We start from the raw sequence: 12080 nt of genomic DNA on the forward strand, positions 1-12080 counted from the left end.
TGCTGCATTGTAAATTTTGGTCAATGACATGAGACAAAGTATATGTGAACTGCTGTATGAAAAGTGAATTTACTCTGTAAATCTTCACCCAAATGCTAATAAAAAAAGAGAGAGAGAAAAAAAAAAAAAGAAATTTGGAAGATAGCTGCTTGGCTAACCGAGTGGAAGAGATCCGTATTTGTGCCCGTTCCAAAGAATGATCCAACAGAATGTGGAATTTATTAAATAACATCATTAATATCATATATAAGCAAAATTTTGCTGAAGATAATTTAAGAATGGTTGGAGCAGTACAAAATTCAAGCCAGATTTAGAAAAGGATGTGGAATAAGCAATATCATTGCTGTTATCAGGTAGATCTTGGTTGAAAGCAGAGAATACCAGAAAGATGTTTATTTATATTTTATTGACAATTCAAAGACATCTGACTGTGTGGGTCATAATAAATTAAGAACAACATTATGAAGAATGGGAATTCCAGAATACTTAATTGTGCTCATGTAGAACCTGTAAATAGACCAAAAGAAAGCTATGCAAACAGGACAAAGGGATATTACATGGTTTAAAATCAGGAAAGGTGTGTGTCAGGGTTGTTTTATTTTACCATACTTATCTGTATGCTGAGAAAAAAAAATCCAAGAAGGTGACCTATGAAAAAGAGCATGATATTAGAACTGGAGAAAGACTCATTAACAACCTGCGACATGCAGATAAATGCAACCTTGCTTTCTGAAAGTGAAGAGGACTTGAAGTACTTCCTGATCAAAGTCAAAGATCACAGCCTTCAGGTATGGATTATACCTCAACATAAAGAAAACCAAAATCCTCACAATTGGACTCATAAGCAGCATCATGATAAACAGAGAGAAGGTTAAAGTTGGCAAGGACTTCATTTCACTTGGATCCACAATGAATGTCTGTGGAAGCAGCTGTCAGGAAAACACAAAATGTATTACCTTGAGCAAATTTGAAGTAAAGAAACTCTTTAAAGAGTTGATATCTTCAGTTGCCTCATATGCATTCTAAGTCTGCACAATGAATAAAGAAACCCAAAGAAGAATAGATGCATTTGAATTATGGTGTTGGTGATGAATATTAAATATCCCATAGACTGTCAGATAAATGAACGATCTGTCTTGGAAGAAATACAGCCAGAATTCTCCTTAGAAGTGAGGATGGCAAGACTTCTCGTCCCATGTACTTTGCACATTTTATCAGGAAGGAGAAATTGCTTGAGAAGGGCATCATGCTTGGTAAAGTGGAGGGTCAGCCAAAAAGAGGAAGACCCTTAATGAGATGGATTGACACAATGACTGCAATAATAGGCTCAAACGTAGCAATGATTGTGAGGGTGGTGCAGTACTGGGCGGTGTTTCTTTCTGTTTTATATGTGGTCGTTGTGAATAGGAACCAGCTCGATGGCACCTAATAACAATATACTAACTGAAAAGGCAGAAGGGGTAGTACACAAAGCTGTGTGATAAAAATTATATATATTTTTATTTAACCAAAAAATACAAATTCATTACCATCAAGTTGGATCCGACTCATAATGACCCCTCTAGGTTTCTGAGGCAGCATCCCTATGAAAACAGATAGACCAATCTTCCTTCCGAGGAGTGGCTGGTGGGTTTGATCTGCCATCCTTCTGGTTAGCAGTCAAATGCCTAAGGCACTACACCACCAGAGCTCCTATACTTTTATATATAGTTAGATATATATGTATAGATCTTAACACACATGCACATTGGAGTTAAGTTCCTAGCTTTGCCTGATTTAGCAGCATTACATGGGGTAAATTACATGGCTGAATTTCAGTTTCCTAATATGAAAATGAAGAGCTCTGGTAGCATAGTGCCTGAGGCACTTGACTGCTAACCAGAAAGCTGATGGTTCAAACCCACCAGCCACTCCTCAAAAGGAAGATGGGGCAATCTCCTCCTGCAGTGATACTGCCTCGGAAATCCAAGGAGGAGTCGCTATGAGTCAGGTCCAACTTGATGGCACATAACAACAACAACAATATGAAAATGAGGCCTCCTCTGAAGGTTCCTGTGTAGATTAAATAAGATACTATATGGGATTGAGAAAGGATAATAAAATATCTGGCATTTAGTATGAATTTGATTAAATACATTGTTTTTCCTTTGCATTGCTACTTTTTCTACCCTGAATAATGTTCCTGATTATATCACTCTAAAGTATAATATTTTCCTCCTTACTTATCTTCATACCAGTCAATCCCATGTCATTATCATTGATGACATTAATCACAGCACTCCTTTGATCAAATATTGCACAGGGCTTTTGAGCATCTACTGAGTGAAGTCATGACAGGCTCCTAATTCCAGGGGCTCAATAACTTTTCTGTTTGCCTCTCAACTCTCTCACACACTGCTCCCACCTACACTTCCTCTTGTACAGTCTTCTGTCACCATCCCCATCCTCATTTGGTTTTTTTCTCCTTTGATTGATGAGCTTATTTATGTTTTCTACTCATTTGAAAATTAATCATTTGCTTCCATGTGAAATTTCTATTATTGTTACATTAAAATAATTTAACATCACTTTACTATTCATGTAGGAGCTCTGGTAGCGTAGTGCCTAAGGCACCTGACTGCTAACCAGAAGTCCGGCAGTTCAAACCCACCAGCCACTCCTCAGAAGGAAGGTTGGGCAATCTACTTCTGCAGTGATACTGCCTCAGAAACCCAAGGAGGGATCACTATAAGTCGGGTCCAACTCAATGGCACATAAAAACAACAACAACAACTATTCACGTATTGTTCGTCTTCCCAAATCTGTATTGTTGTTGATGTTGTTGTTATGTGCCATCGAGTTGGACTTGAATCATAGCAACCCCTCCTTGGGTTTCCGAGGCATATCACTACAGAGTAGATTGCCCAACCTTCCTTCTGAGGAGTGGCTGGTGGATTTGAACTGACAGGCTTCTGGTTAGCAGTCAAGTGCCTTAGGCACTATGCTAAAGGTAGACTTTTTGTCTAAGAAATAGGGGTTAACTTGTTGAAGAGAAATCCCCTGCAGAGAGAGGGGGTTGCCTTCTGCAGAGTTCAATGGAAACCTATTAAAGCTAAGGGTGTAAGGCAGGTGATCCTGAAAAAAAGCTGGGATGGTAGGTGTGGTAGTTCAGTTTGTCAACTTGGCTGGGCCTGGTTGAGTGGCTGGGCTGCTGGTTGTAGTATTCCCCATGATGAGACTGGTAATCAACTCCATGGTGGAATCTACTGTGAGCAGCTGAGTAGCTGCCTTAGGGAATGTGGTCTGCTTCCTCTATACAGGGAGAAGCCTTGGGGAATGGTCATTAACTTATGGCACCTGGAACCATGCATGTAGCTGTGTCATTGTTCAGCAGCCTGCCATGCTCTGCCGACCTTGAGACTTACAATGGATTTGATTGAATTAATGGCCTACCATGTGATTTTGTAATATTGGGACTGCTCAACCTTGGGCTTGGCAACCTCAGCAGCCAGCAGCTGTCTGAGTGAAGAAAATCCTCTAGCTTCAGTAGGCCAGGAGCAGGAGGCAGAGCTGAAGCCCAAGGCTGAGCCAGCCCCTAGAGCCTGGCACTCTGAACTGGGACTTAAAGCCTCCAAACTGTAAGAGAATAAATTCCTATTTGTTAAGGGCATCCCATTTGTGGTATATTTCTGTCAGAGCAGCAATAGGTAACCAGAACAGTAGGTTAGGTTTAGAGGCCACTGGCCCACCACATCATGCAGCTAATATAAGACTTGGACCCCAGTAGTCTTCAAAGCAGGGGAGGAATGGGTGCGTTCTTACATATGTTCAGCCTAAAGTATAGAAACCAAAGTGGTTACCAGGGGTGGGAGGGAGGAAGAAAGAGTCATTTCTTGGTGGCACTAAGATATTGTTAAAAGTGGTGGAAAATTTTTGAAACGATTAGTGGTGAATGTTACACAACAAAATGAAAGTAATGAATGTATGTACAGTTGTACATATTTTCCAAATCTATAATATTTGTTATGTATGCTACACACACAATCACACCTATCACAAATCATCAAATGATAGGGATCTAATTATTAATTTTAAAACATAAATTGAAAGGAAGAGCACAGTATGATAAATACACAACAATGATACACACACACAAAAAGGATACCTCCTAAGAAACATTAAAGAACAAAACAACAGCAACAATAAACCTACCACATAATTCAACAGTAAACTAAAGAATATTCTCCCAAAATCAAGTAGAGTGTAACAAAAATTATGTTGGAATAATATTGGGAAATGCAGTAATATGTTCCATTAAAATGTTCTGGCTAAATTATGGATGTCTTTCTTTTGATAATAAACAATTTATTCATTAATTTATAAACTAAACTTAAGAAGTTAACGATACATTAGCACATAAAGAAGAAAAGTTATACTATCCATGATTAAACAAACAAGAAATAATTACTAATGATTTGCTTTATTTCTAAATTATTTTACATTGCATTTGATTATTATAAAATCATTAAACTCTGTATTTCTCTGCAGTTTTCTTTAACACTATATTTTTCTATGTCATTTAATATTTATTAAAGCTACAAATTTAAATCTCATTGTTATGATTATCATAACATTTAATGAAGCCACTATTACCATATATGTAAGATGACTGCATTTTTCTCTAGGTTGAATAACACTGCCTTGTCTATCCTTGTACACAATTTTATATGAGCATCTCTGAACATTTCCATAGGATGTATTGCTAAATATAGGATATGCTCAATTAAAAAGTAGGCATTTGGCAAACCTTGCAACTTTCCCCCCAGGACCTTCGTGTTGATTCACACTCCTACTATCAGCTTATGGAATTGCCTGTTTTAGCACTCCCTAGTTAACACTGGCTGTACTCAGCCTCTCTCTCCCTTTGCCTTCCCGCTCTTGGCCCCCCTCTCCCTCCCTTCATACTTGTTCTTCTTCCTGTTATATATAGTATGTTTTCATATGCATTCTTCTGATTACAAGATATATCGGTCATTTATTTATATCTTTATTATTTCTTTATTATTGATTTATTAATATCTATGTTATTTTTATTTATTCATTTGTGACTTATTTGTGACCCTTTAAAATTTTGTATTCTTATTTTTCTCATTGGCTTATAAAGCATCTTGATATATTAACCCTTTCAAGACCAAATTATTTTCTTCTTTAATTTTTTCCTTGAAATCATGTGTTTTCAGTAACAGAAGACATTTTGAATGAGATGAAAAAATAAAATTTTGAGGTAATATGGATTTTGGTGGGACACATGTTCTAAGGGGTCTCTGATACTGGGGTTGGTGGGATGAGGCCCAATTCTTCAGATGCATGCAGTTATACAGCCCCCCAAAAAGTGGTAGCTTGCACTAAAAGTGGGATAGCTGGTTCCCACTAAAACCTAGAGGCAAAAACATAGGTAGGAACTCCATGTTCCACAGGCCATGAAAGGATTAAATAAGTTAATGTTAACTTTGTCATAAAATGGTGAAAAAAATTTTTTTTCAGCCTGTGAATAAAGTTTCTAAGAATAACAGAAAAGGGAGAAGTAACAAAATAAAAGATTGATAAAATTAATCATATCAAAGTTTTGAAAATTGCCCTATTATGCATGTATTACAAGGAGATATTTCCTAATATTTATTATATATATATGTGTGTGTGTGTGTGTGTGTGTGTGTGTGTGTGTGTGTGGATATATAGAGAAAATGAGAATACAACTAACATTCATGATAATTATTTTAAGTGAAGGGATTATTGATGATTCTTTTTCCTCTTCATATTTTTTAACTTCTCTAAAAGTTTTCAATGATTATGTACTACTTTTGTAACAAGAACAAATTAAACAGCTATAATTTTTATTGTTTCATAAAAACAGGTAAATGAATTACCAGCAACTGCAGTTTTTCTTACTGACTCAGCAAGTGCTTTATACATTACACATGCTCAATAATACTCAATAATAGCGATGGTCATTTAAAAATCTCTCCATGAGAGTGTTATTGTTAATATTTGGGGGTGTCCTTAATTTACACCATGATATACTCTGTTACATATTTCCTCAGCAAGATAATTTGATTAAAAAATACTAAGTAGGGGAAAAAAAATACTAGACTAAGACCAAAATAATTAAATTTGAATTCTGCTTCTATCACTTATTAAAAGCATTTCCTCAGACAAACTACCTAGTTTTTATGATTCAGTCTTCCCATGTAAACATCATGTTTCTATCTCTTCCTTACCTCTGGATCTGATGAACTTAAGAGAAAAAAAGATGTTTATAAAATACATCCCACACAGAAAGATACTGCCAGATAGTTACATATTGTATGTTTTAATTTTTTTTTTTCTGAAAACGTATTTTCTTAAATGAAGTGTGGAACATAATGTTAATTCATCTTACTTAAAGGGATACTATCTTAAAATACTTTTTTCTTAAACACTAACTTAAACAAATTTTCCCTATATTATCATTGTGCATTGGCTTTTCAGGAGCTCTGGTGGTGTAGTGGATAAGGGGCTTGACTGCTAACCGGAAGGTCAGTGGTTCAAACCCACTAGCTGCTCCGTGAAAGGTATCTTCCATAAAGATTTACAGCCTCAGAAGCCCAATGGGGGGTCCCTATGAGTTGGAAATGACTTGATGGCAGTAAGTTTTTTTTTTTTTAATTGGCTTTTCAACTTGCAAAGCATTGTACTCATTTTTCCTTCCAATACATTTCCAAAGAATATTTTAGTCAACCTTAGACAGACTCCTAAGGGAACCCTGGTGTCACAATGGTTAAACCACTCAGTCACCAAGCAAAAAGTTGGAGGATCAAATATACCAGTCTCTCCATGGAGAAAACACCTGGTAACCTGCCCCCATAAAGATTTACAGTCTAGGCAACCCTATGTGGCAGTTCTATTCTGTCCTGTGGAGTCGCTATGAGTCAGAATTGACTCAATGATATACAAGAACTGCTGGAATCCTAAATCCCAAACAATAACATCTGAACAGTTCGGAACAATAAATATAAAGATGCAATTTCCCAACTAACCTTTAAACTGAAGACGGTACATGCCGGTATATTTAAAGAAAAGTAAGACTCATCTTGAACCGAAAAAAAAACAAACTCTGTCCTGTCAAGTGGAACTCAACTACAGAAATAGATTGCCTCATCTTCCTTCCAAGGAGTAACTGGTAGGTTTGAACCACCAGCCTTCTGATTAGCAGTCAAATGCCTTAGGCACTACACTACCAGAGCTCCCACTCATGTTGAAAAGTCTATATAAATTACTTGAACTACAGTCAGCCCCCTCTAACTAGTATCTTTGGCACATCATGGACCTCAGAAGATAAAACTTTTAGATAAATGATACTTGGTTAGTAGCTATTTATGGGAGGAAATGAGTGGGTTGCCTCAAAATAAAATATAACCTATGACAGTGACTTATACAGAACATTGAGTTTATGGGAAAAGCAGTGGTCCAGAGATATCACTTCTTTATTTATGTCAAGGATTTTTAAAATGCTGCATTTAATTTTAATATCATGATGAGCAGTATTCCTCCTGCTTGTTAGGCCTCATTACACTGTAGCATGTTCAGTATTTGCCTTATTTAACAATTTTATCAATCATTTAAGATTGGCAATGCACTAGAAGAGACAGACAAAAAAGTAACAGACGGATAGTATACGCAGTTTTACAATAGTTTGCCCTCGGTTGTAAAAATAATGAAAAATAAAAACAAAACGATCTTTTTGGTAAGAGTTGTATACGTGATTCGATTTGATTCAGCAGTCAAAGACAATACCTAAAATTGTAAAAGTAACAGTAATTCCCATTTACCCTAAATAAATCTTTTTTTCCTAATAATTGTTTACTTTCATCTACCTAACTGGATTCATCAAGTTTATGTGAATATCACCTTCCTGTTACACTTAGACTCTCCCTTACAACTGTTAGAAGTATTGGCCTTCCCTTTTTTATTCTGATGTGAAGCAAATTCAATTAGAAACTCCTTGGTAAAACCCATTTCCATCTATTTGATTCTGACTAATGGAAACCCCATGTGTTACAAAGTAGAACTGCTCCATAAGATTTTTTTGACTGTAATCTTTATATCCAAGAACCTGGATGGGCCAGCAGTTTCACTTAACTACTAAAATAAAGGGCAGAGCTTCTAACTCAGCCATGGCACTGTGGCCACTGGTGTTTACAGCCGAGAAAACTCAATGGAGTTGTTCTACTCTAACACAAGGGGTCACCATGAATCATAATTGACTCAACAGCAATGAGTTCACTTGTTTTTAATTTTTATGGAAGGAGACTGCCAGTCCCTTCTCCCACAGTGCCACTAGGTAGGTTCCAACTGCCAACCTTTTTGTTAGCAGTTGAGTACAAACCACCTGTACCACCCAGGGACTTTCCTTCTGTTAAAATCTTCTTAAAATGTGAATGTGCAAAGTAGACAAAAAAATACAGCAGAAAATTTCTTCCACTCCAATGATTTCTGGACCAGTTAATAAGAGGAAGACAAATTATGAAGCAGAACTTCTAACTTAAATAAATCCTTCACTCATTCATAATACTTCTTTAAAGTATCACTTACTTGTTTATCTCATTGTCATATTTTGATTCTTCTTCTCTTTCAGAGCTTCATGTTTGAATGTTATTCATATTTGCATTATGCTTGTCCTTGTATGAGCGCTGGTGGCACAGTGCCTAAGGCACTTGACTCCTGACCAGAAGGCTGGCAGTACAAACCCACCAGCCACTCCTCAGAAGGAAGGTTGGGCAATCTACTTCCGTAGTGATACCACCTCAGAAATCCAAGGAGGGGTCACTATAAGTCGGATCTGACTCTAGAGCAGTGCGTTTTGCATTTTTTTAACCAGAAGTTTGGCGGTTCAAACCCACCAGCCACTCCTCAGAAGGAAGACTGGGCAATCTACTTCTGTGAAGATTTACCAACTTGGAAACCCAAAGGGGGGTGCTATGAGTCGGAATTAATTTGATGGCAGTGAGTTTGGTTTGTTTTTTGGTATCCTTATATAGTTGATAGACTCTACTGTTTTAAATTTTTGCTTTATAAAATTTAATTGATATTTTTATATTATGTATTACTTCAAAAATTTTTAAAGCACTGACCTAATTTTTGCTGTTATTAGATGGGTATGAGCCTGGCTCTGTTTTGCACTTTGTTTCTAGTCAGGTATTTTAAGTTCTCTGAGCCTTAGCCCCTCTTCTGTAAAATAAGAATATTTTTAGCTAAATATTAAAATAAGAACTTTTTGTCTAGTGGTAATAATCTCCTTTGAGTAGGAAATATGTGATTTTATAACTAATGGACTATTCAAACAATATTTCTTTTTAATTCATTTATTATGTCTCACCCAACTTGAATATAAACTTCAAAAGAACAAGTACTTTATTCACAGTTAAATCCACAGCACTATAACATTGCTCTAGCATAAGGTAGAAGCTCAAAAAGATTTTGAGTGATCGAATTAAATTGCCAAATATAATTCCCATTACTAAAATACCTTAGCAATGTTTATCAATTGAAGTCACTTTTTGTTCTCATTAAAATATATTAAAAATTGCTTCACTCATATTAGAAATCCAGATAAAAATCACACTATAAGTCAACCACTTCAAAGAGTCTTAAAAGGAAAGCTTTTATTTTTTAAAGAATAATGCTTCAAATTCATCTACCTTCTTCTGCCACATAAAAGATCTGTTGGAAAATAAAAGGATTTGCATGAAGAAGTCACAAATCCCTCTGACATAATTTTCAAAATGGTGCACAGTGTTTCAGTCGTGTGATTCGCATTCACTTTAGTGGGAGTCATGTAGGTAAAAACCACACATACCTCTTTCAAACCATATCTCTAAGTATTCTGTCAGTAACCCTTACAAGTAGTAAAATGATACACTTTCTTTCTAGATATATAAAGAAATGTTTATATCGGCATAGTTATGAAGTTTTTAGTGCCATTATAGCTTGGTTTTCATTATACTCTTGCTAGCTTCATGATGAAAGAGCTCTGGTGGCACAGTGCCTAAAGCATTTGACTGCTAACCAGAAGGTTGGTGGTTCAAACCCAGCAGCTGCTCAGTGCAAGGACGATGGGGCAATCTACTTCTGTAAAGATTTACCACCTTGAAAACCCAATGAGGAGTGCTATGAGTTGAAATCAACTCAATAGCAGTGAGTTTTATCATCATGATAGTATAAAGACTCAACTTCTCAATGAATATAATAGGGGCATGTGTTTGTGTGTGTGTTTAATTATAATTGATTGTGACAAGACAGTGTCATACTGATAAGGAGAAAGAAAAATGTATCTCATCTATATATTTCTGTTATAAATCAGTCCACAAAATATTTGTGTCCTTCTGAATATACCTCTCTAAGCTAGAGCTCGAGTTTGGGAAAAATAAGGCAGTGTGATGAGGTTTTGTTACCAAACGAATACAGTCTCAGCAGCCTGCTGGTCTACTGTAAATGTATGATTTTGAATAAAATGAGAATAAACATTTAAATATTTCTTTGCTAAAATGTAGTTGTAGTCCTAAATTTCTTCTAAACTTAAGATAGCCACCGTACTAGATTATCTGATGAGTTCACGATATGGTCAAAAGTCCACCGGAAACCACGCAGTGGTTTCTAATAAAATCCAGTATTACATAATACAAAAGTTATACATAATATGTCATTTCAACAGTTCACATTTTAAAAAAAAATGAATAGGGTAAATAACTTAAGCTCCTTGTATTTTTACTCATGATTAAACAACACTGAAAAGGTGTTTTATTATCATAAAAAGAACAGCCGTGACCTCACAGGCCAATTTTTCCTTCTTTTCCCCCCTATTTTGAAAATGAATGAGCATAGGGAATGATTTAAAACATGCTTTTCATAGTAAAAAAAAAAATGCTATTAATATGTATTGTGTATATGAAATCATTGTTTTATTTTTTTAATTTTTTTTAAGTTTTGAATATTTGTTACAGAGTTTATCAGTTTGTGGACAATTGCAGACCACATACACACATATAAAACTAAACCAAACCCACTGCCATCGAAGCAGTTCTGACTCAGTGACCCTCATTGGGTTTCGAGGTGATATCTTCTGCGGAGTGGCTGGTGGATTTGAACTGTCAATCCTCTGTTTAGCAGTCAAATGCCTTAGGCATCATGCCACCAGAGCTCCTTACACACACATACACATGAATATAAAATGATTAATCTCTGTGAGATTATATACATAGACAATGTTCAGAGTTTTTGAACAAGTGCTACAAAAACAATGTTTCTGTTTAGTGGAGGAATTACTTATAGCTTAGACTCAGGTCAAGATATAAGATACTCATGTTTTAACTGAAGGAGAGAATTCCACCACTGAACTACTGAGCTATTAGAAGTTTCCTAAGATACTCTCCTTCTCTCCCGGTGATCTGTTTCTTGGGTTGTTCCATGGAGAGACAGGGATGCGTAGCAGCTAATAGTCTGAATTGTAGAATACGCTCATGGTTTAGAATCTTGCTTCCAGCCCTCATCAGTTGTGTAGCTGAACAAGTTACTTAAACTCTCTAAGCCTAGGGAATTAAGGGTAATAACAGAAGGTACTTCCTCTTGTAGAATGCTTGCCTGAATGGAGAGCACATAGTAAATGTCCATTAACTGTCATCATTAATACTGTACCACTTTTATGACTACTTTGACTTTCTGTGAGTGTGCAATATGAGGTTTTTCCTGTCGTTGTTAGTTGATGCCAAGTTGATTTGGACCCATTACAATCCCATGTGTGCAGAGCATAATTGTTCCATAGGTTTTCAAGGCAGCAAACTTTTGGGAGCAGATCACCTTTCCTGTCTTCCCAGATGTGTCTGGGTGAGTATGAACAGCCAACCTTTTGGGTAGTAGTTGAGAGTTTAACTATCTGTGCCACCCAGGGACTCAGAGCTTTCCTAACTTCTTTATTTATATCCCTAGATTCCTGACCTTGAATGTCTCAGAGAATCTAACTCAATCCTTACATTTTTGACCTTTGTTGTTTTGTTGTTGTTTGCCGT

This window comes from Orycteropus afer, unplaced genomic scaffold (genome assembly GCF_000298275.1).
Source record: "Orycteropus afer afer isolate SDZICR_OR568_19922 unplaced genomic scaffold, OryAfe1.0 scaffold00007, whole genome shotgun sequence".
NCBI lineage: Eukaryota > Metazoa > Chordata > Mammalia > Tubulidentata > Orycteropodidae > Orycteropus > Orycteropus afer.